Source organism: Cuculus canorus, chromosome 4 (genome assembly GCF_017976375.1).
Source record: "Cuculus canorus isolate bCucCan1 chromosome 4, bCucCan1.pri, whole genome shotgun sequence".
NCBI classification, from domain to species: Eukaryota; Metazoa; Chordata; class Aves; order Cuculiformes; family Cuculidae; genus Cuculus; species Cuculus canorus.
In genome coordinates, this window is record NC_071404.1 from 69,052,571 (window position 1) to 69,079,081 (window position 26,511).

The 26,511-nt window shown below is 35.7% G+C and overlaps 1 long non-coding RNA gene across 1 annotated transcript; it reads right to left on the reverse strand.

Annotated features, from left to right (window-relative positions):
- Positions 1-927: 927 nt before the first annotated feature.
- Positions 928-19,575, reverse strand: LOC128852183 (uncharacterized). Its single transcript, XR_008449879.1, has 9 exons — positions 19,494-19,575; positions 13,980-14,232; positions 11,783-11,857; positions 11,110-11,312; positions 10,848-10,996; positions 8,700-8,847; positions 6,804-6,870; positions 4,442-4,500; positions 928-1,224 (listed from the first exon to the last, which is right to left on the reverse strand). It is a non-coding gene; the product is annotated as an uncharacterized LOC128852183 (long non-coding RNA).
- Between the last annotated feature and the right edge of the window lie 6,936 nt (positions 19,576-26,511).

Genomic DNA, 26,511 nt, shown 5'->3' on the forward strand with positions numbered 1-26,511 from the left:
ATAATGTATATTTTCTGGCGTTAATATCTGAAGTTCGTCTCCTCACCTGGAAGCACAGGTTTTTGAAAAGCTGTCGTGGTTTTACTTGATTTTACTATTTTAATGACAGAAAGTAATTATCTTTATTTAACTGTCAATCTGTTCTCCAGAACCGCATTTTTACTTCTTTGGAAAATATTTTGGATATTTAACATTTCTAAAGGTAGAGAGTTACACAAAGGGTGATTCTTCCCATTATCTTATAGATAATAATCTTCTAATAACAATAATATTCTAATTATAATCTTCCAGCATTAATTTATTACCCTTTATTATTCACTATGCATTGATTAGAAGGCCTAGGAGACCCACCAAGAGTAGATGTCTAGTTCTTACATAGCTGAGGCTCAATACCATGAATTTCTTATGTTACTGTCTGCCAATATCTGTGAAAATTCTTGCCTCCTTAAATTCATGTTCTTTCTTTAAAACAACAAAAAAAATATGCTATTTTACCCATGTGTGTGTCTTCCATGGGAAATTTTTATATTACCAAAAAGGGAAAGGACCAGTAGGTGATTTTCAAAGAACGTGGTCTGACATTTCTTTCAACCAGGGCTAGTGTCAACCTGAAAAAGTGAAAATTAAATTCAAGGTACAAAGAGCAGAGCATATCATCTGCTGGTTTTGAGGAAGGAACATTTTCTTACATTAGTTCTTTTCTTTTTGACTTTCTGGTAGTGTCTTAAATGTGGTCATTCAGTTTTAGAGATTCGTTCTGGAAGTAGGCTTAACCAATCAGGAAATTAGAGTCCCTATCTTGCAACTTCTCTAGTGAATCACAGAAAGAGGTGAAACAAAGCAAAATGGGATTTATTAGAGATAGAATTTAATTAAAAGTATAGAACATGAAATATAATAAATATTAAAATAAAAAAATGACTTCTGGGGCAGGTAGTGACACGAACATGGGATTACTTTTAATAAGGTGAATAACCCTTCGCTAATACGAGTACTGGGGTCAGAATCTCACCTAAGCATTTGAATATTTTGCTTGCTTCAGATTTTTCTTTTCATAGATATGGAGCAGCTCTTTCTGTTCTAGCTACACATATTTTTGAAAACTCTTTGATGAACAAAAAGAAGTAAGGATAGAAAGTTACACATTTGTGTTGCATAAAGAGTGGCAAGAATAGCCTCTTCAGTTTTAATTAAGTTCTTCAAGTTTCACTTGAGAAGACAATGCTGCACCAGAAAACACAAAAAAATAAGTTAACTCATATTCATGTACAAAAGTGGATGACAAGTAAAACTAAATGCAAGACATATTATGCAGATTTTTTCATGAATGGCAGTTATAGATTTACATAAAATTAAAATAACCTTTAAAATTAGGACAGCCAGGTCACTCTAATGTGATCTGAATTACTGAGCTAATGATATTCTTATCCCTCCATGTCCTCTAGACACTGCCATTGAAAATCTAAACCTGTAAAAAAAACTTAAGTTGGAAGAGCTATCCTGGAAATCCACTCTATTCTTCTCTATTGGTGCTACAGCCGAAGAGAAAATACAGTTCTTAAGTAGATACTTAAACCCAAAAATGTCGAGGCCCCAAAATAAACAAAACAGTTGCTATTTCATATTACTCTTCCATCTGCATTGTAGTGTTTTTTTCATGCAGACATAGATTTTATTTTGGTGCATAGTCTTTATATCCCATAGAGAACAAGACTGCAAAGTCATCACTTAGACAGCAGTAATGAAATTAGCAAATAATACTTAATTGATTTTCTGAAAAGTATAGTCAAGATCCAGATGCATAAAAGGTATTTTTATGCTGTTCCACCAGTAAAAACAAACTCAAAAGTGGATTAAGAGGCCAGATAGGGACACTGACAAAATAACTGAAGACCTGAGTGGTAAACAAATATTTTAATTATCCCAAAGAAAAGAGTGTCCAGAGGGAGAAGGGAGGAGTGACCAGAATACATCGTACTGTGGCAGTCTCCTAAGGATCCAATCATTGCTTGAGAAGATGAATTAGAGCAATTGTAAAGAATATAAAATCACTCGTGCTTTCCATTTCAGACTTTCACACGAATGCCAGAATCCAGACTTCTACATTGAAATAACCAGGTATGCAGACTTTCTTACTTTCAGGACAGGTATTTTAACTCTGCAGTATGAGTATGTTTCTTCATTCTTTGTGACTCTTATGTGTAGCAAACTGTTTTCACAGCCTTTTAATGATAAAAACTGTGATGCATTTTTTCAGCAAGGTTTGCACATGGTTACTAGATGTGATTTGTCTAAATTTATCATTATGCAAATTATAACAAGTGGTCTAGAAGCATCTCTTGCTATTAGAGATCGTCTCCAACATTTATATGCTTCCAACCTGTATACATCTATAGGTGTATGTTTCTGAAGTAATTTGAGTCACATTTTAAACATATGGCACTCTTTGTAGCGGAGTGATGCAGGACCCCACACTACAGGACTGCAGGATAATTTCTTCTCAATATTTTGAACAATGACTTGGAAGTAAGCACAAAATCACTTCTGATAAAATTTATGGCCGATGCAAGCATCGGTTGAGTAGTAAATAATTATAATCAGGCCTCACATTCATATGGAATGATCTGGATTACAATAGTTATCTTTATTTTACTTCTGTTGGTTTTGGCTCTGCTCTGAGGCAGCCAGGTGCACACTAGCTCTGATTCAAAAGGCATGCAGATGCAGTCAGCCTAATAAGCGTGCTTGAACTCTCAGCAATGTTCACTAGCTCATTGAGCACACCGTCCTACTACTGGCAACTGCAAAGCTGTTTTACTGCAGTCTGGGTTTGGCATATTAGTACCAAGTATTTGTGTCTTCCTTAAAAATTCCTTCAAACATTGATACTCTGAACACATCCCAGCAACACGCATTTTAAAAGAAGAAAATGCAATATTCATCTAATGAAAAGAAATTTGAGCACTGTAGTATAGGGGACTGAACCATGGTTTCCAAGGACAGAAGTCTATTGTGGATGATATTGGATAAACAAACTTAGGTATGGGAAAATTAAATTAATATAAAACAATCTTAATGTCTTCTAAACTTGGAAATAATGGAGAAGAACAGTTAGGTGGTTCTAATCCTTCTAGGTGACACTGAAGACACTGATGCTCAAATGTTTTATCTCATGCCCACATTAAAAAGGAAAAAAATTGAAAAATTATGAAAATAAAAATAGATGTCATAATTACCAGATAAGAATTGTGTAGTTAGAAAACAAAATCTCAGGCCTTTCCTATTTCCAGAAAAAGCATTGATGAGAACCTGACTGTAGAATTACACGTGAAGGAAAAGAAAATACTAAATTATGAAAGGTTTGGGGATTTTTTTGTATCTCTTAGAGAATAAATCTTTTCAAACATCTAAGTACTATATGCACAAAAGCATGATTGCCTCATACAGGTGGACTAGCTGAGATTATTTTAACCTAATGACTTCAGACTGGCTCTTGGAGATTGTAAGAATCTGCTCACATGCTTACATACACTTGTAATCCATGAAGATGATTATGAGACAACTGAAACTAGAGATTCTCTGGGTTTTTTGGGCAGGATACCTGGGAGTAAGTGAAATGTAACTGATTTCGTACAGAAGAGTTCAAGCTAAATTATCTAGTGTTCTCTTCTACCTTTATTGTCTATGAATCTACATATTCAACAGCATATTCATGCATCATTTACAGCTAGCAGCATTTATTTTAATGACATGTTTATCCTGACTATGTGTTCCGTATGTCCACGTGAGTTAGTATGATATACAAGTACTGCAGACTCTTGTCTCCCAGATGTGACATTGCCACACATATTTGCATAAGCATTTTAGCTATGGAACATAGTGCATTTTCTTCTCTTAGCAGTGAAAATTTGCAGAAGTTATTTATATATGAGTCTATAGAGGATAAAAGAATACTTCAAGTTCTGAGAAAAGTGACATTTAATAATAATTTTGATTGCTGTGGTTTTCACCTTAAATTTTAGATTTAAGTGTTCAATGCCTTTCTTACACTGGAGGATTCTGTCTAAAGTTATTCAACAACCAGTAATCAAATTGTTAAGATTTCATTTCTCATTTTTTCATCATGAATGTCACTATTTTCTTACTAGCTTGTTATTACTGCTACTTTTAATTCATGTTTGTTAATTGGCTTTTAACTGGATTACCAGTAAACTTTCTAATATTCCTGTATAAAACAGAAGATTTTTCAGTTACTTTAAAAATCAGATCTAAAAAGAACAGACTTTCCCTTAGCCCTCTGTAGAAACAACTATGTTAATAAATATATGGACTTGACTAAATGCAAAGTCAGATATTTTAGTAAAAAAAATTGTTTTCTTTGCTCAACCTAAGGGGAAATGTCAAAAGGTCTGATATATATAAAAAAAACCCTGCCACTTACCCACTGAAAATTAGCTCTTTTGAAGTTGCTGCAGTTAAGGCACACTTAAACACAAGCATCTAAAAGAAAAAAGGAGCCAGATTTAAAAATATTTTCTGTTATATAAACCTTCATATTAGAAGAGTTTGCACTGATAATGACACACATGATAAATATAAATAAGCCACTAATAGAATAAATATCTAAGAAGGTAGCAAATACACACTTTATAAGTGACTCAGTCATGATGTTCCTCCCCAGGTTTCCCTTCTAGATGTGCATTCTGAATTTCGTTTACCTTGCCATCACAATTTGTCATTGACTGTTCTCTAATGGTATTTGAATTGAGTTTTTGCCCAAGAGCCATAAAGTCAGACACTATATATTCATTTTTAGTACAAACTGTGACCAGAAAAAGACATATTAAAAACTGTTTCTGCAAAATTTTTACTGCACAGCACATTCACCAAAGTTCAGTCACCTCAGACATTTCATGCTATATCTTTGTGCTACAGTTTCCTTGTTTCCTGAATGCTTCTTACGATACTTTTCTTCATAAAATATTCTGTGAAGAACATAAATGAAACGTGAAATATAAAATTATTTAAATCAAGAGAAAGGCTGAAAAGCTTTAGGCTAAAGCTCCCATTCAAAGGGAACTTGCCAAACTGAAAACCCCTCGTGAAGCTCAATAAAGGAAAATGCAGAGCTGTGAACCTGAACCACAATATCTCCATGCACCTGGGCAGTCTGGTTGCTGATGAGGTAGAAAGAATCATAGAATCACCAGGTAGGAAAAGACCCACTGGATCATTGAGTTCAACCATTCCTAACACTCCCTTAAAACCACGTCCCTAAGCACTTCATTCACCCATTCCTTAAAAACCTCCAGGGAAGGTGACTCGACCCCCTCCCTGGGCAGCCTCTGCCAGTGCCCGATGACTCTTCCAGTGAAAAATTTTTTCCTGATGTCCAACCTGAACCTCCTCTGGCGGAGCTTGAGGCCATTCCCCCTTGTCCTGTCCTCTGTCACTTGGGAGAAGAGGCCAGCTCCCTCCTCTCCACAACCTCCTTTCAGGTAGTTGTAGAGAGCAATAAGGTCTCCCCTCAGCCTCCTCTTCTCCAGGCTAAACAACCCCAGCTCTCTCAGCTGCTCCTCGTAAGACTTGTTCTCCAGCCCCCTCACCAGCTTCGTTGCTCTTCTCTGGACACGCTCCAGAGCCTCAACATCCTCCTTGTGGTGAGGGGCCCAGAACTGAACACAGTACTCAAGGTGCAGTCTCACCAGTGCCGAGTACAGAGGGAAAATCACCTCCCTGGACCTGCTGGTCACATCGTTTCTGATCCAAGCCAAGAAGCCATTGGCCTTCTTGGCCACCTAAGCACACTGCTGGCTCGTGTTCAGTCGGCTATCAACCATTACCCCCAGGTCCTTCTCCTCTGTGCAGCTCTCAAAAAAGCCATTGGCTTATCTAGAAAGACTGGTATACGCATTCAGGATTTCTACTGGGCCAGGCTCTGAGCAACCTCATTCGACTCTGGAGTGGGTTGAAGTCACTTATGAGTTGGGTGACAGATCAGATTTCTCCAGAAGTTCCTTCTGAAAAAAAAATATTCTGTCTCAGCTCAGTTTCTTTCAGTGTGGTACCTGAAAGAACCGTACAGGTGCTCAGAATTTGAAAGTACACGAAGGAGTCACACATCCTCCCTCTTATGTCCCCCTCAGAAAATACATGGTAATTTAGAGTGTAGTGTAAAAGGAAGTTATTGTCTGGCTATTTATTGGTTTCTGATCTCTTAAAAATACAAATATCTAAGACGCCACAAAACTACACAGCAGGTTGTTCTTTCTCAACTATTAATTTTATCACTATTACTTCCCAAGTTCTCTACTAAAAATGGACACCTTGTGAAATACTTCAACCCGTCTGTCTTCTGACAGGTCTTCCTACAAAACCGTGAGTTATCCAAGAACACTCTGTAGCTGTCATGACTAACTATCACTCCATAAGCCTGACTTCTAAATAAGAATCCTTTGGGAATCACAAAATAACAGCAACATTAGCCAAAATGTCTACCCTTCTGGAGAAGAGGACACAAGTAGAATTTATTTTTGTATAATAATTCTGAATTTGGAAAGAATGTTGCATCTAGTTTTATATGAATGACCAGAAAACTACAACCATTAAAATAAATCTGTACATTTTTTCAAGAAAACACAGGTCAAGATCAGGCACTGTTTTAAAAACAAACAACACAGCAGAACCTTACTGCTAAGTAAGTAATTTAGTAGCTATTAAAAGCGACATAAATTAAGCATATGGGTCTTTTAATCTACTGCTAATCATAATAATAATATTGATGATGATGAATGCTTGATTACCTTTATATTCTCTCCTTCCACTAGATATGCTCTATAGTTTAGACTCCTTCACTGTGGAAAATCCAGGCTATACAAGGAAATATTGAACTTGTGTCAAGAAAATTGCTTACACAGTAATACACTTATTGACTTAATAAAAAAAATGCAAAATGACTGTACTTTATAACACTTAGAAGATCGTTAGATTTAGTATCTCTTTTCTGACATATTAACCTTTCTACAACCACGACAATATATAAATGTCAGGGTTGATTTTCTTTGGTTTTCATATTTTAGGAAGTATACAGTTAAACAACTTACATTTGTGTATCAACAAGGAGTTATATTAGGATTATTAGATATGATTTTAAGATTATGAAGATATTAATGTCTGTTCCCATATTTCTAAAATGCTAGAACCATAGAAATTAAATACACTCTTCTTCATGGTTTCCCTTCAATTTTCTCCATTTGCTTTTTTAAGTGCTCCAACTTCCATTAGGCTAAAGATTTTTAAAGTACAGATTGCTTTTCTAGAGTTTCTGATGTCACATTTCTCCAGAGTCACATTAACAAATTACATATATATAATGCACTTTCAAAATACATAAATCCGGCATTCCTTAAGAGAGTTTTCTTGCCAGTACAATAATTGGGAAAATGTTCCTTATGACTATCTATTTAAATTACCAATGTTTAATTAGCAATTATTGCCAAATTAAGGATTGACTTCTCATATCAGTATACACCGGTCCAGGCTCTCACCCACTGTAGGCAACTCTGCTCGCATTGAAAGCACAGTGAAAAGATGACCTTGGATTCCGGCAATGTTTGATGCCAGCTGATCCAATGGTTAAAGGACAGAGAAACATAAAATTTGTTCCTACTCATTTTAGTTGCCAGTAGCAGATTGAAATTGTCCAGGAAGACCTATCAGCTCTACGGAGAAAGGTGTTTGTTTTTTAAGAGAGTTACTTTCTCCAAAGATACTTTTGTTACAGAGCTATTGTGTTGAAAATATCTCCATATCCCTGAGGTTATGAATTAACACAAATAACACCACAAGCATTTCTGAAAACAATTAAAAAAGACACAGGAAAGAAATATAGATACTCGAAAATTCAGCAGCCTTCTGGTTCTCACGTTCAAAACACAATCTATGCAGAAAACTGGATGAAGTAAAGTAAGAGCCAATTGTACAGAACAAAGGCAAAAAGGTTCCATTTGCTGAATCATACTGAAGAATATATACTGAACTACATTGTTCTCTTGGGCTTCCAAGTTCCCAGGCTAAGATTTTACTGCCCATAATATTAAGCAATCATTGAAGGGGCTCCTTACTTCTATCCAGTCCTATAAGGAAGCAGACCACAAACCTAAACTCTTAATTCATAGTTCATTTCATATTTCTGCTTCTTTCAAATTCGTGGTTTAAACATGATTAAGAAAAATAAAGTTACAAAAACAATGGGAAATAGATTTTGGAGTCTGTTCTTCAGACTTCTATGAGTTTAAGGATGAAAGATGCTTGAATTAAACAAACAAAAACAAACCAAGAAAATTAAAAAAATAAAATGAATTTTTGCATGCTTGCCCAAGGTGATTGATACACAGGTAACGAATGCATAATGGAATGATTTTTTTGACCTAACACCATCAGGAAAAATAAGCCTTCATTTGTCACAGAATTGCAGAATGGTTTAGGTTGGAAAGGATTCTTAAAGACCATCCAGTTCCAATCCCGCTGCCATGGGCATAATCAGTTTCACCAAGTAATGACATTCAATTAGCATAACTTCTCCTGAACTCTTCGGTATAATTATTTAAAGTGATAAATAAGGACAATATCTAATATAATCAGCTCAATACACATAAATTTTCATACCAACAAAATGATACCGATTATAAAGAACTTACTTGCAGTGCTCTATTTTCTTATGGTGGGAATATAACAACTGCATAAACTGACCATTAGGTCTAAGTTGCAACTTCTTCAGAAAGCAAAAGGGATGAGTATCTTTAAAGTATCTTGGAGAACTGATAGCGCTGCATAATCAATGTCTCCCTTGTTAAGTTGCATGTGATGATTGGAAAATAATGAAACAATAGATGTATCAGATGTTAGAATTCAGAATCCATCACTTCACAGGTTCACAGTCATTATTTGATCTACATAATTATACTGAACATTTCAATTAAATCAAGAATAATTAAGTAAGAAAATTATCTGAACTTCATTTCAAAAGAAAACTTGGCTACAGTTAGAAAATACTTTTTTGTGTAAATCTTAAAGTTTATGACAATGGAAATAAGACCGCAACTTTTCTTTTCTTTTTCTTTTTTTTTTTTTTCTTTTAAGGAATCAATTCCTCCGTCTGGTTCACTACTAAACTACGGAAACAGTGGTACCAGCACAGCTGCAAAAAGAGCAGAGGAACAGGGAGCACCGGTTAGAGATAAGGACATTAAGCCAGTGTTGGCTTCAAAGAAATGCATGTGGCACCCTTCTTTCGGGGGAGGAATTCAGTCCTCGGGAAAATTCCATGCTCCTCATCTAAATTAGACAGCTGCTAAAATCCTCCTGTGCGTAGGCTGCACTGTGACCCCAATGCCTGTAAAAGCGCTCTGGCTATGACCACTTTCACCCCTAATCTGATCCTTGAAAACCAAGCCACAGAAGATGTATAAAGCACTCACTCACTTCTGAAAGTGTTTTAAAGCTATCCCTTGGAGCAGGTGGAGTTTATTTTGTAATCTCTTTACAGCAGCTGAGCAACAAAAAATATACTGCAGTACAGTCCGGAGTCAGTGTCTCCCTTTAAATTATCTGAAATATTACAAAAATTACATAATGTCTAATAAAGGCATCCTTTCCCATCAAAAGGGAAAGGTTAAGTTATTGTCAATGACACTTGATTAAATATTTGCTAATCAAATTTATTTTTCATAAATGGATGGATTTGTTAGTCTCTGCATCTCAGTGATAGCCTCAGGAACTCAGCGCTAGAAAATCTTTGATTATCCCTTTACAGATTTATAAATATTTTAGTGATCTAATCAAAGTAAAGGAACAATGGAATATGATTTAGGTAAGTATTATAGAAAGAGCTCGTGAACAGCTAGCCTGTCTTTCCACAATCTACTTTAAAGTAATTTTGAATGCGTTCCTTAACTTCAGTCTGTTTGGAAATAATTTATGAACAGAATAAGAACAGACATTCTTGAATATGTGAATTTTTGCAAGTTGCTTCTCCATTTGTAATAAAAGGTAAAATTACAAATCTTTAGAAAATATATCCCCTTTTGAATTTCTCTCTGTGAAGAAGCAGACATAATCTGGAAGCCCAGAATTTAGTTGTTTTTCACAGAGATTGGGCAAAATGAAAGTGAATAGTGAGGGAGAGACTGTATATTATTTTATACTAAAAATATAGTATGGTATTAAATATATAAATTATATATATTATATGATAACAAAAGCTCTATTCTACCATTCTGTACTGAATTAAAAAAAAAAAAATCCTGTGCACTTGAAAACATGAAGAGAAGACTTGACGGCGTACTTCAGTTACCACTTACTTGTTTCAACATAATATATGCTTTAGTTGATTTTATTTGCACTTTACTTTTTTATGGTAATTGCCTACTTATCCTGTTCTCGTCAGCTAATCGGGAGTAATTATTACATCTCTAATTGACCAACAATAACTACTGTATCTTGTTTTGTTAATTAAATGCGTGTTTAGGAAAATATTTAATTTGCTGTGGTACCATTTTTTTCACGGTGAGATAGTCAACGTAACTTTATTATCATTATGCCTGTATAAGGCAATGCATGGATAGCTCCTAAGAAGATTATGTATAACACCTTATATCTATCATAAAAAGGCTAATCTGAAGCTTATATTGTTGTTAAACGTCTTGTAAAAGGGATCTGTGACAAAGTTTCAGTTATGATATGGAAAGCATTCCAGCACAGGAAAAACTCAAGGAAATACACTCATCCACTGATTTTCTCAGTGGATAATATGTTAGGGATCTTACGTGGGCTAACTCTCAGCTTACTCAGTCTTTAAGGAGATCTCAAAGAAAAAGTTCTGTCATTGAAGTCACAGGCTCTTAATTCATAGTGCAAAGGCAGCAATTGCCATGAGTCAGCGGTGTCCTCAGGCCTCCAGGAACATTAAAGAATTTCAGTCATCTGGAAAGCTGGACTGAAGCAGAGGAGGGAGCCAAGAGATTGTTATGGCCACTTTTCCAGCACACAAGCTCTGCAACAGCACTGGTGCTGCCCGTAAGAAGAGAAATAAGAGAGGTAATAACATACAATGATCTTTGAGCAGATAGTTTGGAGTTGCTCATGGAGGGGAGCCTTCATGCCTCAAAGCATCGTGTGGAAAGTCAGGTGGAAGCCTCAGGTGTAGCACAACTGAATTACGTGATTTCATATCCAGTTCCTCCTACAGTTACCACTCCTCACCTCAGACAAGGCACTGTTTTGGTGTTGCTTAATCCTCAGATTTAGCAAATCTGTGTGGAGGGAAGAACAAATTAGTTCTAACCACCTTACGGTAATTTAGTTTCCTGAACTACTTAAATAAGTAAGTTAAAAACTCGTAGAAAGAAATAAGAAACAAGAATTCACATAATGCTGACTCAATAAACTGAAGACTGTCTTTTTGTTTAAAATAGTCTTTTTGTTTAAGTGTTTGCTCTAGAGTTAAAGGTCCACATTTGTTTCTGTTTTTTCAGAGTTCCTAAACACTCACACGCTCAAGTCTTTGCACAATGCAGTACAATTTATGTAAGCTCATGAACCAAGACAATGTATGCAAACTCAGTCTGTTGATGAAAAAGAAGAGGTCAACAAGCATTCAGAACTCCACAAAGCATAATCTGAGAGGAACAGAACTACAAAATAGTGTTCTTCTTCCTACTTTCTAACCAAGTGTCATTAATGATGTAAAAGAGGAGAAGCAGAATGTTTATTTTAGTCTTACAATTTTTGAGGGGGGTGGGGGAGTGGAATCTTTTTCAATACGTCCAAAGGCTTGTTTTCAGTGAAGATGATCTTTCTGTGTAAAAGACAAGGACATTTCTATCTTACAGAAATTTCAACACCTAAGTCCATTACAATAGAAAATACGGCCTAAGAAACATGCTTGGCACAAAGTTGAAAAGATTTAAAGCATGTGATATGTAGCATAATAAATGAAATCTTTTTTTCCCAGAAAAAAATTTGCTATTCTACATGACCTTGGTCAAATCAGAATGTTTTTCTCTTGTAGTGAACTACTAGTATTGTCTCTGAGAGGCCACACCTTGCATAAGCAGTGACCTTAATTTCCCTTTCATCGGCTTTGCAAGCAGAGAAGTCCCTTTGAATATACACATACATTTTTCTGCTGCTCTGAAATGACTCTCCTTGTTTTCTCAAGGAAGACTGGAGAGTATTCTATAGTTCTTAGTAACTGCACTTCTGGTGAAATTATGAGGCCTTTATGCTTTGAATGTCACATTTTAATCTGTACCTTACTTAAAAGTGAACACCATCTTGGAACAAAAAACAAGACTTACCATTTGACTCCATGTGTGATGTTTCCATCATTCAAGTTCAGGTACTGTAAAGAGATTATTTTTATCTATTGGTACATCTGTTTTGCTGTGTAAGGTAGATGTTTATTTTAAGTTCTACGTGATCCCTGGAATCTATCCAAGCTGTAGTATTCATAGACGACCATGTGCTTACAGGAGAGGAGACTGTTATATTGTATTCTACTTATGTCCTTGGCCTTGAACATTTGCTACCAGATTTGAACACTATGTTTAGTTTTATCTGTAAAGGAAGAAGAGTATGAATTCTGTTTCTAAAGGAAGACTTAAAAGGAAAATAAATAAAGCCTGTATTCTAAATATCATATTGAGTTGCAAAGTGCTGTTTTGAATATGCAGAAGCTTTAATAAAACCAGTGTACTTGTATGTGACAGAGAATGCTTCAAAGTGCTGTTTGGTGTAATATATTTACTTCATACTAAGAAGGAGTCAAACTACAATTGCTTAAAAAGGAAACTGGAGAACTGAGTGAGCTAAAGGGGTAGCAGATCCTGATAAATAAAGCAACGGTTCGCAATGCAGTGGTTTATCAGTATGAAGTAGACTAAGTTCTCCCTAAAGGGATTTTTTTTAATTTATTCAAGGAAAACCAAAAGCATTGAGGACCTACTGCTCAAATTAGGCCTACTAGAATACCTAATGTGGCCAGTTTAGAAGTTTTTCATTGAAAGGAGAAAGTGTTTCTAGCATTCCTGAGCTGATTCTGATGTGGCAGAATCTACTAGTAAACTTGCACCAAATGTAAGGGTACTACGCTGTATCTAAGTGGCAGGCTTTATCCAAATTACTTGATCTTTTTAATAGTCAGATTGGCTTAATCGGTTCTATTAATTAATAGTGAGTCAAGCATCTGTACTTTTTATACACTACTTAGGTGTCATAAACATAAGTTATGAGATGAACCTACAGAATTCAAAACTTCAAATTCTACAAAATTTCTACCAAATTGTCCCTCCCTTTACCTGTCACCAATTAATATCTTATTCATTGTAAGATTTCATATGAATAATTGTATGTTTAAGCAGGCATTGTAGATGAAAAAAAGCAAAATTAATATATCTAATATTAATAATAGTATTTATTCTATATAAATATATAGAATATATAATGTATATTATATCATATATATAATATATTATATATTATAAATATTATATCTAATATTAATATTAGTATTTATTCTAATTTCTCCAGTTGTTCAATTGAGAGTGGCTGACTTGAACAGAAAGCTCAAAAAAGTCTGGTTCTTTACAAACCATAACCATCAATTCACAAAGCATCATACTAATTTTAACATTCTTGCGATAACCAGGTACAATGGATTCATAAAACCATCCCACTACCTAAAGGTCACCATAAGTACAAAGCATGGTGTCCCTTTAACAATTATCCCATGCAATCAAAATATGTTGACAGAGCAGAAAAATAATATATTGTTAACAAAATGAGATATAAGCACAATACATTGATCAGCATCTTAGTTATGGCAAACCAAAATATGGATATGGATTTAGACTTTCAAAAGCAATCCCTGCCAAACCAAGCTTAGTACATTTCTCTAGGCTGTTTTTTACCATACTTACTTCAGAGATTCCTCAAATGAAGCACAATGAAGATCAAAGCAGTACTGGGCATTTCTGAACCAGCACCATTTCAACCATTCCTGAAAGTAAATCTTGGTCCTTAATAACTAAATGTGTGTATTACTGGAGATAAAGTGTACTCTGATTGTAAGCCTAAGAGTGGTCATGAAACCATGTATTTCCAAGGCTTGCACACATTCCATGTTGTCTTAGAACACATTTTCCATAAAATGTAACAGGTGGTATTAGTAATCTGGTGGGGAAGAAAACAAGACAGAAGTTGCTTAAAAACTGAGATAAAATGTATTTTTCTTTTATTTAGTCTCTTGTTTATTCTTCAATTTGTCGCAGATTAAACTATAATAAAAGAACAAAATGGTTTGAAAACACCAGAAAGAACGGAATTAAATAGGAGAGAAATGGATGTGGCAGAGATGTACAGTACATTTGAAAATTGGATCACAGTGGAGGTAGTAAATGTAACTATTATATGTAATTGACTTACTGAGATGCAAGATTTGAGGCCTGAAGGGGTGCTAAGCTATTTACTCATGATTTATGGATTCATATGAATTCTCTGATTACTCAGACCTGTGTTCAATTGTTTATCATCTCACTAGAATTTGGAGGACATCCAGTAACTTCCATAGAAGTTATGCAAGTGTATCTAAGGATGATGTTTGTGCAAATAAAAAGGTTATTTTCCTCCATGAAAAGAAACAGAATGTTTCAACAATATAGTTTACAGGTACATATATTTTAAAAGTATAACAAGACTGGCATAAACTAAAAAGCAAGACAATTTAGCGTGATCTAGAAACCAGTGTGGCTTTTACTGGTCAGTTATAGATATATAGATAAGCATAAGAGTGCAGGCACCTTATTGCTTATATCCTTTACCTTCTTTGCCTTTACCTTCTTTGCCTCACTTTTCGTGGCTGAATTTTCTCAAATCGTTGCTCAAAATCTTTCCTAACCTCTCCTTGTGCTGGTCAGCTTTCTTTGTATCTTAACAAGTTTTACTGTGCCGTCCCTACAGTATCACATTTTACTGTACTACTTTGAAAGGGCAGAATGAATCTGCACCCAGTGTTCCAACTGAGAGAATATGGCAGCTGTGTATATAATGGCTCATAACGCTCTCTGCTTTATTCTCTTTTTTTTTTTTTTTCCCTAAAAGTATTTGTGTTTTGACCACATAAGACATTCCAACTGAATTTTATGAAACTCATTCTAACAATTCTCTGTAACAAAATTCTTAGTGCAAGAATTAATTCACTTCTCATGTTAAATTGATGTATGTTATGTATGTTAAATTGCAGAACTTAGGGTGTGGGGTCCAAAATGGCAATGCTCAAGCCATCACATCCAACTGGGAAATGACACAGGCCGACCAGGGCAGTGGAAAAGGTCCCTTACCTGCCTCCCACAACAAGAAGCAGAATGCAAAGCATCTCAGGGGCATGTATGGCTATGGTGGATCCTCCTCCAATGCTCCAAAGAAACCTGCGTGGTCGAGTACTTCTCTGAAACATTCACACACTGATGCATGCATCATTGGGAACGAACGGGAAGAACTAGAGATCTGTGGATGGTCACAGTGCTATAACCTCATTGCAATCACAGAGACATGGTGGGAGCAGACAAGAAGAGGTGTCCTGCTGGACCTTCTACTAACAAAAAAAGATCTGGTTGGTACTGTGAAAGTTGGGGACAGCCTTGGCTGCAGTGACCATTACATGGTGCAATTCAGTATCCGGCATGGAAGGTAAGCGTAGGAATTGGGGGTTAGATGAATGGACAGTAAAATGGATTGGGAACTGGCTGGATAGCAGAGCCCAAAGGGTTGTCATTGGTGGCACAGATTCTAGTTGGAAGCCTGTGGTGTTCTGCAGATGTCAGTACTAGCCTCAGTCTTGTTAAACACATTCATCAGTTACCTGGAGGAGTAAACAGTGTATCCTCACCAAGTTTGCTGATGACACAAAACTAGGAGGAGTGACTGACCCACTGGAAGGTTGTGCTGCCATTCAGCAAAACCTGCTGGAAAGTTAGGCAGAGAGGAACTTAATGAACTTTAACAACGGCAAGTGTGAGGTTCTGCACCTTGGGAGGAATAACTCCCTGCACCAATAGAGGTCAGGGGCTGACGTGCTGGAAAGCAGCTCTGTGGAGAAGGACCTTGGAGTCATGGTAGACAAGAAGTTAATGATGAGCCAGCAATGTGCCTTCATGGCCAAGAAAGCCAACGCTATCCTGGGGTGCATTAAGAAGAGTGTGGCCAGAAAGTTAAGGAAGGTTATCCTGCCTCTCTGTTCTGCCATAGTAAGGCCACATCTAGAGTACTGCGCCCAGTTCTGGGTTCGCCAGTACAAGGATTACAAGGAACTACTGGAGAGAATCCAGCAGGGAAGAGCGGGGGGAGGTGGGAGGGAGAAGGAGACAAAGATGATCAGGGGACTGGAGCATCTCTCTTATGAGGAGAGGCTGCGTGAGCTCCGTCAGTTTAGCCTGGAAGAGAAGACTGAGAGAGGACCTTATCGATGCTTAAAAATACCTAAGGGGCAACGGTTGAGAGGATGGAGCCAAACACTTCTCAATGGTGCCCAAAGAAAAGACAAGGGGCAACGAGCACCAGCTGGAATATGGGACTTTCCACCTCAAGAAACCTTTACTGTGAAAATGATGGAGCACTGGAACAAACTGCCCAGGGAGGTTGTGGAGTCTCCTTCTTTGGAGATATTCAAAAGCTGCATGGATGTCTTCTTGTGCAGCCTGATCTGTCTAGGTGAGCCTACTTTAGCAGGGAGTTTGGAATACATGATCTCCAGAGGTCCCTTCCAACTCCTACCATTCTGTGATTCTGCCATTCTGTAAATTGCTGCTATTTTTCTTCCTACTTTTATCAAGATACATATATCAACACTGATCTTGATCTACTAATTTACTACCCAATCTCTGAGAGCACTTTCTTCATCTTTTTTGTAATTACCATTGCCTTCATTATCCTGAATAACTTAGCAAACTGTGTCACTTCACTGCTCATTCGCTTTTTCAGATCACTGATGAATACATCCCTGTGGGACTCCATGGTGATTTTCTTCCAGAAAGAAAACTGACCATTAACTCCTACTCTTCGTACTGTAAGCTGTTTCCTGCATGCAGAGTAGAAGATCTCCTCATATAGTCACATCTTTTAAAAAATTATTCCATCTGAATTACAATTATGTCTAATACGTAAATGATATTTTAATAATATAAATCTGTTCCTAGAAAGACAGTCAGCAGTTATTCTTTTTAAAATGAATATTTTTTTCCTCGTTGGAAGTAATTTAGATTTGTCCTCTGTCGCATCTTGACATTTTTGCTCAGCTCTATTTTTCACGTATGTGAATCACTAGCTTTTCAGTACCAAACTGTCATACACTTGTATATTTTGAAAAGAAGCCAAGTTTCAGTATGATTATACTTACACATTTACCCTGAGGCATAATTGTTCTAATACACAAATTTCATCCTGCAATTTAAAGGAGAGTTACTGAGTCTTTTTGCCTTCCAGTAGCTGTCATAGGGTTTTCAGTATGCATTGGATAACACAAATCCTTTCTGGTTCCCATGGAAATCAATAGAAATACTTCACACCCATTAAAATCTATCAGAGAAAAAGACCTGATCTAGGTAATTAGGACTCACTTTCATTTGGTCACTGGTTTATTTGAAATTGGGAGAACTGTGACTGAGGTAGGCATGGGACGGTCTGCGATGAACTAAAATTTTCAGACAAACACAAATTAAGTCAAAATTCTCAGTTTTCCACACGGTGAGACCCACACTACTCCTGTCCCCTCACCATGTAGTCATGTCATGCTGTGCCAGCAGCAGTGCCAAGCTGAAGGAAAACTGACTCATCTGGGTCCAGACAGGCCCTCGAGAGTAGCAACGCCTGAGGTGCAGCCGGCAGTAGTGGAAGACAAAGTGTGTGCAGTGATGCTGAATGAAAACTTCCCCTAGTCCAGGAATGAGACCTGAGCAAAGGCAAACAATCATCTGGTTTTTTCAGTCTCGTATTTAACCTGAACATTGCTCGGCATCTAATTCAGTGGTACACTTAGATGTGTACCAAAAGATCAATCCAGGATACGGAGTAAAAGTAATGGAAAACTGCCATCCCTGTTCCTTTTCTTCAGTTATGTGCATCAGGTTTGTGTGCTCACAGAGTCCTTCTCTCAGGCATGATTTAAGGCACTTTTAACACAGTTTGCTGAAACAATGAAGCTCAAGATCTGACATTTTAAATGGGCTGTCATCATCTCTTGGCTGGCAAAACAAAATATATTTAGTTGAAATAAAAAAAAAGAAGGAAAGAGATTTTCTAGTTTCCATAAGACTCTCCCAGTTTTAAAAGACTTAGAAAAACTAAACATCATATATGGGATTAATTGAAGTGTTGTAGTTACAAGTTTTAATGAAAGGAAGAAGAATTTGCTGGACTTACTAGTAACTGGAAGGTACAGAAAGTTTAGAATCCACCTATTAACAATACTATGCACTTGGAGTGTGGAAAGTGATATAAAAAAGCGATTAGATTCAATATAATGAAATTATTTACTTTTCAAAGCAAAATAATTCAAGTATTGAACACATAGAGTGTATTCAGAAACATAAGTGAAAATTCTTGCACTAAGCTACTTAGGGTCACTTTTCTGGATAGTTAAACAACAGCATATTCCTTTGCTTTGAATTTTCTTCTAGAATCCAGTAAAAAAAATAAAAGAAGACATACTATGTAATAATGAAACAAAATATTATCCACATGCTTTGCAGAATTAAAAGAAAAATTGTTTACTGTATACCTAGAGCAATTCATCTTTGACTTAACAAGTAATTGAAAAGAATAGAAGCAAGCAGGAAGGCGCTATCTTGTCACCAAAGATAAGTTCTAAATACCAGTCTCAATTCTTCAAGACTTCATTCGTTCTCAACTCTAACCACATATTTACTTTTAAGATTACTTATGCTTCTTAATGAAATTCTTACGAAAAATTTGTACAAAGTACAAATCTCTGAAGTAGTATAAAATAGCTTGTGCTACAGATTCCTAAATATCACTATGTAAAAACAATTTAATTCCTAATAAAGTGCACTGTGATTTGAAGAATTTCAGATTTTCGATTCTCCTTATGTTTCAGCTGTGCTTAGGATCCATAGAGTTCTCAATCGTAAAAACCAGTACTTACGTAGAAGATATTTGGGGAAGTTTTACTGCGAGTGTTGATAAGAGAATGATAAAATTCTGTAAGCATAAAATAATGACATAGATACCGTGAAAGAAGCATTGTATGGACGCTGTATAGTCACTACAAACAGAAAAAATCCTACAAAGCTAATTACAAAATCAGTTCAATAGAAAACGCAGCACAACAGAGGTGCCCAAGAATAATCATTTTATTTTTACACCCTGTTGATGCTCTATGTACTAGCACACGCAGAGTAATTTAAACATTCCAAGAGTACCTGTCTACTTGACGATATCACTTTTGCTTTCACCAGTCCTGCCCTCCAATTTTTCGTTATTCTTAGTTTTCTTCACAACATTGCATTCATCCTGCAAGGTGTAACTTGCTTGTTATTAAGTTTAAAAAAATCTGTATTTTACAAGTCTAATTTTGTATTGAACATGCCTACAATAGTAGTTCATGTTATTAAAATAAGAATAATTGTACAAACAAAATATCCTGCCTGTTCTTTAAAATGTATTACATTGATCAAATAACTAGAGAAAAAGAAAAGAGTACATTCTTAATACAACTTTTACATTGTCTAGTTATCATAATATTTTTACAGTCGTAGGAGACAACCCCACTAACTAGCAAGAAGCAAAATATTTTTAATAGCAATTACTACCACTGATACATTTCACAGATCTTTGCTATCTTTCCAGTTGTCAGATACAGGGACCTGCTTTGGTGGTCTGAGTTCACATTAGTTTTGATTTCTTTTTAACAAAATAGCTATGAAAATTGACCTATTCAGAAAGCTTCCAGTACCATATGGAAGGATATTTTCAAACCACTCACTTTTTAAAAAAGAGGAGCCAAAAGCTCAGAAAAGCTGCCTATATTTGAGTAAATGAACAGCAAGTTAGTTGATAAAACAGCTAAGACCAAATAAATCTATATAACTGTATATATTATAGGTGCACAGTAGGTCTGATAACTGAAGTATATACACATACAAAGGTTTTCATTCTTCTGAATCAACTAACATACCTGAAAACAAATCTGCTACACGGATCAAACAATAAGATCCTCAAATGGAATACACGATATTTATAAGATAGAACATGTTACAATGGGTAGAATACAATTTTTACTATTAGTTGCTGATGTAATAACATTTGTGTATTTGAATAACATTGTGTAGAAAATACAACAGGATTAGTTAGAAGATTAAAGCATTCTGAATAAATCTATGGGCTATATGTGACTATTCCCAATAAATTCATAGTTATTCTGCTGAAGTTAACAAGGTAGAAAAGAAAAAAAAAAAATCTGTTACAATTTAATTATTTCAAACCTCTTTCCTATAATGCTAATATTGCTGTAAAACAGGAACAACAGTAAGTATGAAGTAAAAAACAAAACAAAACAAAAAAAAAAACAATGTAAAGGTGTAAAGGTTTTTTTGTGTCAATGCAGCATTGTCAATGATTTTGGCAAGACTGACTTCACCAAACTGTTGCAATAGTAATTGGGAAGGCAAATCAAATGTTTTGATACAATTCTTGTTGGGTTCCAGAAGTAAAATAAGTTCAGCTCTTTCTGAATGTATGGAAAATATGGTTCAAACCAAGCCCACATACTATTGCACAAGAAGTTTCCAGTTGTCAAGAGTTTTATATTCAGAAGATGAGGCAGATATGATCTACTTGACATTTAATCAGCAACGCAGTCTAAGTGCAGAGAAGGGAATTCAATCCCAGAGTGCTTCACAGGAAAGTTTTGTATTTTCCTTATCTTGTTTTTATTTTAAACTAAAGTAAAGTTTGTAGGCATCTAACCTTGAAAAGACACATGAAGTTTTAGTACAGCAAACATAAAAGAAGTGTCTTTCAGTTTTGTTTTCTTTGTAGGTAAGGGTAGGTAAGTGTCAAGAAATGTCTTTAATTTTATATTCTAAAAAAGAATGATTTATGGAGGAGAGAAATCAAATTACTTACCTATAATAGGAGATTTTGAAGGTAGTTCCCTGTTTCTCTAAAAGTAACACTGAAAGATCCGTGATGATTCACCAGTTTGTACGACAGAGTTAGGAGCCAGAAAGGCCATTGATTATTCAACGCCATTAAGTAAAAGAAAGACGATGAAGAAAATTAAACATAGGAAACGTGATAATGGAAAGAAAAATATCTACTTTTTCCTCACCTGTCAAAAGTCCTCAGAAGTATCAAATGAGAAAAACAGGTGAGCTGAGCCTTCTGGAAGCAAAACTGCTACGTTCAAGGAAGGAGAGTTTTTAAAAGCATGATGCCATTGCTGTGGATTCTTGGTCTCTTGTATGCCAGGATGTTTGTGCCCAACAGAGCCAGCCAGACATTTGGATCTCTTAGCAAATAAATACAGGCATAAATCCGGTCCTTCATATAACTGAGCTTGAAGGACTACAGAAACTTTCCTGGGATTTAAAGTACTGAACAGCCCAGTACTGCAGGCTGAGACTTTGTGCTGCCAGTGTAAACTGCTTCAGCTCTCATAATGTAACAGCCTCCTGTTCACCACAGTTGAAAAATGTGTTTACTAAGTACTATCCCTTAGATTTTAGTGATCACCTCTATATAGCAGAAAGATGTTGTGGGTGCAAAGTGAGTGGTGTTGGGTGTAAATGTGTACTCTTGAACCTAGAAGTAAGGACCACAAATCCACAATGTAGAAATCTAAATGCCTGTTCAGAAGCACACTGCTGGGCAGGTTTAAAAGCAGAAGGAAGAGAGAAAATGCAGGTATACGTTGTATATAATCATTGAAAGTAAAGTCTCACTTTTTCTAATTTATTTAGCACTGAATTGGGATTTGAATGTAACGGAAAAGACTTTTAAACATTAACCAAGACAGTTCTCAATCAAATTTAAAAGAATGTTATTTTATGGAATTTCCTACCCTGAAGAACCTGGTGGAGTCCCTTAATCCCTTGGCATACAGTGAAACCGAACTGAAGAAACAAAAGCCTTATGATTTACAGTAAAAAACTCTACAGAAGACCTTTAAAGTATCAATCCTTAGATATAATGACTCTGCACAAACCTGTCTCATATACACGCTCTTTCTTAACTTACGTCTTTCTATTCTAATGCATCCAATATAATGCATCTGAATATCTGCTTGAATGTTCCATAATTTTCATTATCGTAGATGATTAAAAGGAAAGTATAACAATTGCACATCTCAAGAGAACATGATCTATACGTGTCTAGATCTGTAGAATCATCTTGTCTGAAAAGAATTGTTAAAAACAGTCTAATAAAACCATAAGATCAGTTCCTAGAAGTGATAGTTAAATCGATAACACGTTCAACTTATTTTTCTGGTTGATATGCTATGAAACATAATTAAAGGAAGATAAAATTGTTTACATATCTATGTCTTGAAACTGGAAAGATATTTCTGATGATTATTGGAATACTGAAGTATTTAATTAGTCTTCTGCTTGCACCAAATCAGTAGAAAAATATTTTTTCAATTTTAATGTATTACTCCTAAATTTGCTTTCATTATAAGAATGCACTTTTTCACTCTAAGAAGTCATTGTGAATCAATAACTGATATTATTTGAAAATACCACTTTGAAATGTACAGTAATGAAATCAAATGAATACTTGCTAAGATACTGCTGTGCTTATTTTACTATATATCTATAAAAGCTTTACTTGTAAACTTAAATTGTAGAATAAACGTAGTTGCTACTTTCATTTAAGATAATTTTCCTCTAAAGTTTACAGGACAACAAGAACTTGGCATGAATGAGTCTCTGGGATGACTTGGATTAAATGGGGCCTGAGTGAGAGAGAAACCCTACAGTGTTAGATCTGCCAAAGCCTTTATATGGATCTACATGAGATGTCATTGTTCAAAGCCTATTTATTTTTCCTTTTGTAGAAAAGGAAGTCATGTTATTGGTCTTTATGCAGACATCAGGGTTAGACAATCTGAAATCTCGTTTCAGACGTACCTCTGTGCAAGATACTGTGCAATTTCAAAAAGGTCACTTAAACCATTGTAGAGTTCAGTATGCCTTTTTGTGAAAAGAGAATCATAAGGTAGATAAAGATCTAATAATACAGTATAATAATATTTATATTTTCAGTGGCGTTGCAAGCCTTGCTTATATAATATGCCGCAGTTACACAAATATTATGGGGCCACTGTTACAGAACTGTGACTAATCTATGTCTATAAAGAAAAAAATACTGTATCTCATTCCTTTTTTGTTATACATTTTTTATAATAGTGTAACTTCAAAGATTACTGTGCAAAAGCATAGTACTCGTGCCCTGACAGGAGAATAGACCTCATTGTATGTCATTCCCACCTGGTGCTTCTTCTCTGTATAATTTTGTTTGTTGGGAGAAGCATTAAAATGATCAGAATGTAATCATTATTTAGCATCATAATCAAGAATCAACTTTGCATAGAAAGCCTGTTAAATTTAACCTTTTTGAAATCTATTTTAAACTGCATTTTTTTGTACTAAATGAAAAGAGTTGTACTTCAGTGAGCCACATTAGTTCTATCATTTCAACTGCATCAGAGTGGTTAATAGTATACATCGTGTAAGACTGAAGGAGAGAAGAAGACCTAACAAATGTATCCTAGTTTCTTGTTTTGCTTCACCCATATATACTGTAGTGATAGGCAAACCTAGTGGTTGAAGAAAATAAAGCATCATACACAAATTCTGGCAGAAACTCAGCCTATGAATTTCAGAGCTGTCAAGGCTGTATGTTTCAATCAGTTTTGACATGGCTTGGCATTTCTCTTCAGATTCTGTTTTCTATAAATAATTCTCTTACTTGAGTGTTATTTTTAGTTCATTTCTGAACATATAGCAAGAATACTTCTCACCTCTTATTATGGCTTTTCTTAGCCTCCACTTCGTAAACCTAGCTGAACAAGAATTAAAACTTACTTAGCATTAAAATAGTCTACTGTATTTGGATGATGGGACATACGTTGCATTTTAAATTAAATCTGGAATCGTCACACTGAGATCTTGGAGAAATTACCAGCGTCCACTTTTCTTATGTGACATAGTCTAACTTTCCTTTCAGCATTTTTAGCGAGCTGGCAAATTAACAGTCTCTGTCACCGCAGGAAAGCCCAGGGAATGGGTTACATACCTCTTCCACGCTTTCCCCCTTGGCTCAGAGAAAAGTGAGTTAAGGTATGATTTCCTTGCATACTCATTCACCTCTGCTGGCCCTGTTGTAGGGGGTGCAGAGAGAGCAGCTATTGCCTTTCCAAAAAGCTCCTTTAAGAGACCATGTGTCTCCCTAAAGAAGCAGAGGCAGCTCAGCAAAGCCACTTAGTGCCCTCACGCCTTATATTTCATTTGACCTGAGCTCTGCAAGCCTCCAGAGAAAAAGTCCAGTGAGTGATGTCCTAGGACACAACAGCAGTTTAAATCTTCTCCCTCTCCTCCCCATCAGGTATTTGTACCTTCCTGATTTTTTCTGCTTTCCAAACTAAAAAGAGACAACAAGAATCATTCCTTAGCATATCCGCTTCCATCTCCAGCCACGTTTTAGAATCTTCAGCTTCTTTCAGGAAATTGTGCTGGCCATGAGGGCACTTCAGCCTCAGTGAAGGTAGAAATATTCTATGCCTTGAAACATTTCTGAGATATTCACGTTCCAGTGCAATTCTACAGTGAGTGAGCACCCCAAAAGAATCACTCCAAGGAGCTAGAAAGTAATGATCCTGATGAATCTCACACAGAACTATTTCACGGGACAATTTATTTAAGAGTCTAAGGGAAGTAAACTTCAGAAAGATAATAAAGGCTTAAATAGGGAGTTTCCTCGGTTTTTTTTTTTTTTTGGTTTGTGGTTGTTTTGTTTTGGTTTTGTGAGATTGCAGGTTTGATTGAAAAGCCACCTCTGTTGCTATCTACTCACAGGTAAATTTGCTTAACTAAAGAAAACTTGTAAATGGAATAAATGGATCACGCAATGAAATGGATTTCAAATTCAACCAAACTGAAACTTCCTGATAGAACTATCAACAGAACCTTATGAGGTCCATGCTTTGACAAATGCTCTTCTGTATTTTCACTTGTAATTTAGATTACAATATAATTACCAGCAACTCTGCCACATCCACAAAAGTTTTTAAGAATAATAAGCAATTAGAAGAACCATTAAAGAATGATCAGATTGCCTGGAGGCCAATAAGTAAGTTTTAATACGAAAAAGTTCAATGCAAGATACAAGTGAAGAAAACATTCCAGCTATGGCAAAAGATCGTTTCTGAGAAAATAGGATTTAAGAGTCATTAACTATAAGCAGATTGGAATACAATCTTGCCATTGCTAAAGGTTTAATGAAGTCTTTGGATATAGAAAACAGGAGAATTAAACACTGAAGAACGTACACACAGCGCTAATAAATTTTGCATTAAACATCTAGCATGTGTCTTGTTTTGAACGATACAGTTAAAAATGAATGTGGAAAAATAGAGAAATCCAGGAAAACCAGACATCATTCTCATTCTACTGCAAAAGTTAGAAGCAACTCAGCTTTTTTCATCTTCCAGAAAGAGAAGTGTTCTTCCTGTGTTACACAGTCATGGGAAAATGTTTGACATTAGAATAGGGACAACGCATGGAAAAAAGCTTCCCAACTTTGCTGAGAATAGCACAGAAAGCACTGAATGTCAGAAACTGACTTCCTGCGAGCCTTGCAAAGAATCTAACATTTCTAGTTTGGCTAAATCATATTCGTAAAAGTCCACTTGAAAACCTCAACTGAAATATCCCTGAGATAGTTGTTTCAATAATTACATCCTATGTTATAAACATATCTTCATTATCATCTGAAACTAAATTCAACTTCTATTCCTAGAATTTCTTGTGAGTTAATGTGATAACTGAAAAATCATCAAAACCTTCCTCTCTGAGTGGGTACTAGAAGACTGTGATCCCTAGTGTTTCTCTACTTTCCTGCTGAATAGCAGGTATTTTTAGTTTCAAATCACTTCTGCAGTTCTTTTTTGAACTAATTTTAAAAATACAATGAAACTTGACCGAACAATTGATAATGCTCTCATGAACGTTACATACAGTAGAATTGTAAATATCTACCTTTACTCCATATTATCCTGAGTTTCCATGTAGGAATCCTACCTTAGAATTTTAGATAAGGGCTGGTTTAAACCTGCAATGCTACAAGTGTCCTCAGTAAGCAAGGTTTAGCGTTTCAAGAGCAATATTGATCCATGTACATATAACAACACACTGAAAAATATGGAAAATGTGATGA